This window comes from Macadamia integrifolia, chromosome 14 (assembly GCF_013358625.1).
Source record: "Macadamia integrifolia cultivar HAES 741 chromosome 14, SCU_Mint_v3, whole genome shotgun sequence".
NCBI lineage: Eukaryota > Viridiplantae > Streptophyta > Magnoliopsida > Proteales > Proteaceae > Macadamia > Macadamia integrifolia.
The window spans coordinates 15,049,513-15,056,924 of NC_056570.1; the positions used below are offsets into that span (position 1 = coordinate 15,049,513).

General features: G+C 38.7%; 1 long non-coding RNA gene across 1 annotated transcript; it reads right to left on the minus strand.

Annotated features, from left to right (window-relative positions):
- Nucleotides 1-3,982: 3,982 nt before the first annotated feature.
- Nucleotides 3,983-5,285, minus strand: LOC122062048. Its single transcript, XR_006134789.1, has 2 exons — nucleotides 4,831-5,285; nucleotides 3,983-4,401 (listed from the first exon to the last, which is right to left on the minus strand). It is a non-coding gene; the product is annotated as an uncharacterized LOC122062048 (long non-coding RNA).
- Nucleotides 5,286-7,412: the final 2,127 nt, after the last annotated feature.

Genomic DNA, 7,412 nt, shown 5'->3' on the forward strand with positions numbered 1-7,412 from the left:
TATGCAAAAGTGTATAAAAATGTGTTCCCTATCCATTTATGTGCGTATCTTTAGCGTATCTCCGATACGATACGATACCCTCCGATACGTATCTTAATTTTGACCGACCGATACGGCGACCGATACCGATACTTTAATCCTTGGTTTACACCAAAACCAAACCGATTAACACCCTTATCCGATTGTCTTGGTCGATGAGTTGTAAAATCTTGGTAACAAGAGCTTCTTTAATTTGGACATGAGGTTGTGATTTTAAATCTCTTAATTATAAGAATCCACCTATCATGCTGAACATCAATCTCCCCTCCACTATTAATATGCCAACAAAGCATGATTTCAAGGACTTTCTTTCTTTTTACAATACTCCTTCATCCCCAACTTGGTTAGTGACTCAGTTTGGCTAATTGGAAAGATGAATATGAAAAGTAAATAGTCTTCAGAAAATATGACAAAAAACTATCCTGGCTTTGACCAGATACACCAGGCAACTTTTGAGAGTAAAGTACTGTTAATATTATAAACATAGTAAGTCTGATCTATGGTCGTAGTAGTCCCTCAGTTATTACTCTTCTATAAGGTTTCCCAATGAGGATCTTACCCACTAATAAGTGTTCACGTGTAGCAGAAATTTTTTCTTCGGTGACTACATCAATAGTGTAACTGTCCTCATCGTATGAAGAATACTCATTAATCTGCTAAGAAGATGGAGGTTGGGGTGGTAATGAAGCAGTGACTGGGGCAATAAAAGAATATGAGGGAATATTAGGAGATTGGTGATATGAAGGCAGTAGGGAAGTAGGAGATTGGAGATTGGATGAAGTGCCACAGTCCACGGCAGGCCCCACATGCCATGATACCGTCCACTTTGGTTAAGGTTCATTGCCCAGCTTTAAAACGCATGCATCTTAACATGTGAAGGTGGCCGCCACTTATATAGACATTCTATGACCAAGGCATAACTGTTTGTGCGACTAAATTCTATGGCATAACATCCACGCTTCCATTATAGAATTAAATCAACAGCATTCTCCCACACCTCTGGCTCTGATATCAATAAAATGCCACAGCCTATGAAGGCCCCCACATGCCATGATATTGTCCTCTTTTGCTAAGGTTTACTGCACAACTTTAAAATACGTCTTAATATGTGAAGGTAGCCACCACTTATATGGACATTCCATGGCCAAGGCACAACCAATGTGGAACTATGGTTAGAGGATAATCGGTGAGATATTCGCGTGGAGAATGGATGGATCAAAAGTTTAGGGTGGCGGCAAAGAACAGTGGAAGTGGGATTATTGGTAATGAACGAGGTGGACTGGAATGGAATTAATTGATGAATGATGGTGTGAATCTTGATGAATTGAGCAGGTTGCTTTGTCAAGTTTAAGCGCATCATTCCTAGATTTTATGCCTGAGACCTGCAAGTTGTTTTTCCTGTATAGTTATTTTAACAACTTCGAAAGGTCAAAGCATTTAATTCATATTGAAGCCTCAAAACGTTGCTGTTATTGGGGCTTATTATAAGTGGTTCGTTCCCAATTTCAATCTACAGAGATCAGAAATAGCCTCATTTTCACTGGCTGAGCTCAATACAACAATATTGGAACTATTTAACCAGAGGGGACCTCGCACAACGATAAGGTTGCTTCATTGCAATCTTGTGATTGTGAGTTCGAGTTGGACAACGGCCTCTCCACCATGTGGGGATCAAGCTCAGAGTGATGGGAGCCTCATGCACTAGATGTACTCTTTTGTAAACTAATAATTGGACTCTTAGAAGGAAAGATTGCAACCGAAAGAAGGGAAATATTCAAATTAGGGCAATGCAGAGTCCACCTAGGCCGAATGTCGCTAATTAGAATGGAAAAGAACATAATATATCTTGTCTCTATCAGAGTTACTATTGGCATTCCAGACTTAATATTGGAGGTTCACATTGGCCTTCTTATATTGCATAGACCACTAAGAAAGTCCCATCCATCTCTTTGGATCTTGGACTCAATTCACTCAATGAAACTTCTAAAGATGTTTTATGGATGAGATTCAGTATTGGTTATGAATCAAATATATCAGCTTCTGAAGATTCTGCACCATATATGTAGTTGTAGACTTGTAGTAGGTATCTCAAGTTCTTATCATCAAGTTAAGAATGGAGTTCACAACAATGGTGATATTGGCTTTTCAATTGACACCGACTCCGAAAGCAGTGTTACGTGCAAATTAATCTGATGCCTTCGATGTCTACTTGGCTCAAGAATATATTAGAAAGAACCTAAGAGAAAGGCAATTGTTACCATCAGTGAAAGATTCAATTAGATGGTTGACAGACTACACGACCCATCAGCTATCATCACCCATCAAACCATTCTACCAAATAATTACTTTCCAACCTCTTTTGAAGTGCTATCTATTTCCACAAGCTGAAGGCCTAATGATGACTTGTGCTATATGTTTGGAAACTAAACTTCCCCAGGTGCCTATTAGGGTGGCCACATAATTTGGACATGAACTAAATATTAGAGTTTGAGAAGGAAAGATTACAAAAGAAAAAAATATTCAAATTAGACCAAAGACATAGACCAACTTGACCGAATGTTAATTGGAATGGAAAAGAACACAACATATCGTTTGTCTCTATCAGAGTAACAATTGACATCCAGACTTGATAATATTGGAGGTTCATATTGGCCTTCTTGTATTGCATGGACCACTTAATTAGAAAGTAAGTTTCCATCCATTTCTTTGGATCTTGGAGCCCATTCACTGAATGAAGCTTCTAAAGATGTCGTATGGATGAGATTCAATACTGGTGCTAGATATTGGACTCCATGTTACACTGCTTTCGCAGTCGATATCAATTGATCTGAAGAGCCAATACCACCATTGTTGTGAAACTACTACTATGAATAGACTTCGATGATGAGAACTTGAGATACCTACTAAATGTATGTTGCAGGAAGGCATCAGTCCCAGTTGTAAATGGGATCTTATCACTGGTAAGGTTCTTGTGTGCCCCCTCTGATGGATACATGGATTCTAGTACTCCATTAAGTGTCTCTCTCAATGGCATAGGTCTCTGGACTGCAGGGCATCTGTGAACCAGATCTGGACTCCAAATTCGATGCCTCGTTGAGGCAAAAATGTTGAATTGATTAGTCTTTCGATGTCTGCTTGGCCGGCCCAAGACTACAAGACCGGTTGTGCTAGTCAAAGAATAAAGAGTTAGGCAATTGGTAGTATCAATGAAAGATTATTGAAGATGGTTGACAGATAATTAATGACCCATCCCTCAGGCAGTATCTCTGTGAGTGTATGAGAGAGAGAGAGAGAGAGAGAGAGAGAGAGAGATACTGCCTGAGGGAAGTGGATTCATTGTTAGACGTCATTTTTATTCTCAGTCAGACACTATGAATTAAGTGTACTGATATATAGTCTTAGAGATATCAACCGCTTGTAAACTAAAACCCTTAGTAGCTAGTTGCAACCACAAAGACTTCTCAGCTCAAGGGACCAATCCTAAGCTACTAAAGAGAATATTGTTCCTACAAAACTGAAAATAGTCCATTCAAGACTCACATTTAGTTCAATGTACTTAGTAGATATGTACATCCACAATTGTCTTGGAATCAAAATTCCTGAGAAAATATAGTGTTCTGACCATATGAACGGAATGCCTAATTTTGTCCTAATTGTGAACTATTTTGAATACTTTAATAATTGATTTAATTGACAAACTTCCCACAGCCAGAGAACCGTTTTTTCAATTTCATTGGTTGGTGAGATCTTGTGAATGTAAATTGGGTTCCTTCTTTCAAATACCTATTGTGGATGGAAAATCAATTTCATGGTAATTGATCAGATTGTTCTTTGGAATGGCTATAATATAAGGGTCCCACTTTATTTCTTTGAAACTAGCTCCAGTATCTGATCTTGAGGTTAATGGATATTTTCTGTTTGATGGGAACTGCGTTTTGTTGAATTTGGAACATCTAAATCTTGGAAATTTGATTCACAACAATGTCATACAAAGATGTTCATTACCCCAACTGATATTTTGAAGGACCATACAAAGGCAAGACTTCAGAACACTTTCAAATACTCTTTATGTATATGCTGATACTCATATATATCTAATTATTTACAAAAACAACAATTACTACTACTCAGCCTTATCCCAGCTAAATGAGGTCGGCTACGTGGATCTTTGCCCTCCAATCAGCTCTAATTGAGGTCACACTTGATACCACAAAAATTATCTTCTAAATCGAGATCCCTTACTAGGTCTTCCATCATTCCTCTCACCCCATGCACAAGCCCAGAAAAATAGAGACATCCAGAAAAGAACAGCCAAAAAGATCTGCACTCGGTCCTGGAACCTAGAGAAAGTAGCATCAAGACCTGCTTCAGGAACAACCACCCAAAAACAAAAAATCAGTTAAAAAACTTCAAAATTTTTAACACCAGTAGTATTCAGCTGTGTCAATCCATATATCCAAGAGGACTAAATCCGCACCATTTTGATTACATCCATTTCCTTTAGACCCAACATAATTTACTCAACTTACATTTTGCTATTTTCCAACAGAATCCCACAATTTGAAATATAGTGACATGAGAGTGGCTTGGCAAGCATTCTTTTAGAGTTCTTTCACTCATTTCAGTATTTTTAGGGCACAACAAGAGTACAAGAGTTGCTTAGTATGATAGGATGGATAAGTGGCATTTTGTTGATTGCACTGGTTTTTACTCACTCTTATCATCATTCTTTTTATTCATCATACATGTACTCATGGATAGGAGGTTCAAGAATCTAAAGATATCACTCACCACTCAGTTCAGTATGTTAAATGATACGACAATCCCCAGTAATCCAACTAACATCATTACATGGATGACCTTGAGACAAAAATTGGATATTCATCTGCAAAATAATCCTCTCAGTCATCAACTTCAATATAAATTTCAAAGAGGACACATAAGCACATGCTCCCTGATGACCGGGAATGTTTCCATCGACCAACTCTCCAAGTCACCCATGCTATCACGATGGCAATACAAATTACATGTTAAATAGGAAAGAAGTGAAATTCCAAAGCTCCCAAGCCTATTCACAGTTGTCAAAGTGTCGCCTAGTACATATTACATGTTAAATAGGAAAGACGTGAAATTCCAAAGCTCCCAAGCCTATGCACAGTTGTCAAAGTGACGCCTAGGTGATGAGGATTTTACTATCTCTTTTATTTCCGTAATTAGTTAAACAATGTACTAGGGATGAATTTTTTTGTGAAGCTTGTATTCTGGCTAAACAAACTCATTCAAGTTGTTTTCCATTAAATAAAATAAGTTATTCAGTTTTCCATTTGGTTCATTCTAATATATGGGGAACGTCTCGTCGGACATCTATTTATGGCAAAATGCTTTGTGCCTTTCATTGATTGCCCTCTCGCACAACATGTATATGATGCAGCACAAAAGTGAGGTGTTCAGTCGTTTTCAGCGCTTCCATAAGATGATTCAGATACAGTTCAATGGTACTCTAAAAATTCTTCGTAGTGATAACGGCATAGAGTATATGGAGGTTCAATTTCAAAAGTACCTTGTTAAACATGGGATTCTTCATCAAAGTAGAGCTCCAGCTCAAAATGGAGTGGTTGAATGCAAGAACAAGCACTTACTAGAAATTTCCCACGCAATGATGTTTTCCAAACAGGTTCCATCTCAGTATTGGAGTGATGTTGTCCTCACTGCTGCCTACTTGATCAACCACATGCCTACTTTCTTGATTCTCGTACTCATATTGATGTTCTTCAAAGGGATTCAGCATTTTTGGTTCCTTCAAAGACTTCTGGGTGTGCTTGTTATGCTAAAGATCATCACTCACAAGGGAAATTGGAACCTCGTAGCATTAAGTGTATCTTTATGGATTATTCTCCTACTTAGAAAGGATATAAATATTACCATCCTCCTACTAGGCGCATCATAGTCACCATGGATGTTGTGTTTCACGAATCCATTGGTTATTATTCATCGCCACCTCTTAAAGGGGAGTTTGGTATTGATAGTGAAGAGTTAACTCTGGATCTACTTGCTCCACCAGTGTATCCATCATCCTCCTTTGACAACCATGTTTCGAAAGAGAGTGCGGGACAGAGAATGATGTTCCAACTCATGGGGAGATTGAGACCACTATTCCAACCCAGGGGGAGATGAAACTTGTTCAACGTACTAGTGGAGAATTTCAAAAGCAAATTGATAATTCAACTCTTCATGTGTATCGTAGGGGTCACACCAAAAACAAGCAACTACAAATCACCACCATTACTACAGAACCTATGGACATCCCTTCACCAACCCTGGATCCAGAGCCTACTGAGCCTAACACGACATCAGGTATAATTCCTTCGTCTGACCAACCTATTGCTCTTAGGAAAGGTTTGAAGACTTGTACAACACCCCATATCCCATGTTGTCTCTTATGATTCCCTTTCTCCTTCCTATCGTACTTTTGTGTCTTCTCTTTCTTCTGCTCATGTTCCTCATAATTGGCAGAAAGCATTTGCAGATGGAAAATGGAAATCAGCAATAGTGGAAGAAATGGGAGTCCTAAAAAAGAATCATACATTACAACTTGTGACTCTTCCTCCTGAAAAAATACCAGTTGAGTGTAAGTGGGTGTTCGTTGTGAAGCAAAAAATAAATGGCTCAGTGGACAGGTACAAAGCTAGGCTTATGGCTAAAGGATTCATTCAGACATATGCCATAAATCTGGGATGGGATCTCCAACAACTCGATGTAAAGAAAGCTTTCCTCCATGGAGAGCTAGATGAGGAAGTGTACATGGATATTCCACCAGGATTCTCTATTGAGGGAACTCAAGGTAAGGTCTGTAAATTGAAGCGTGCTCTCTATGGGTTGAAACAGTCACCCGAGCATGGTTTGGGAGATTTCACAAGACAATGACATCTGTGGGGTATATGCCGAGTAATGTTGATCACACCTTGTTCATAAAGAGGTCTGGTGATAGAGTTATTATGCTCATTGTTTATGTGGATGACATCATGGTGATAGGAAATGATAGTGCTGAGATTAGTCATCTCAAGGGTTTCCTCGGAAAAGAGTTTGAGATAAAAGATCTTAAAACACTGTACTTTCTTGGGATTGAAGTTTCCAAGGTCTTCCAAAGCCATCTTTCTCGAAGGAAGTGTATCGTTGATCTATTGTCTGAGATAGAGTTGTTGGGTTGTCATCCTTCTGATACTCTTATGGAAGCTAGTACCCGGCTCAAGAAAAAGGAGGGTGAACCAGTTGACAATGGCCATTACCAGCGGTTGGTAGGAAAACTGATATATATCTTTCTCGTTCATGACCTGATATTGTTGTGGTTGTTAGGTTGGTTAGTTAATTAATGC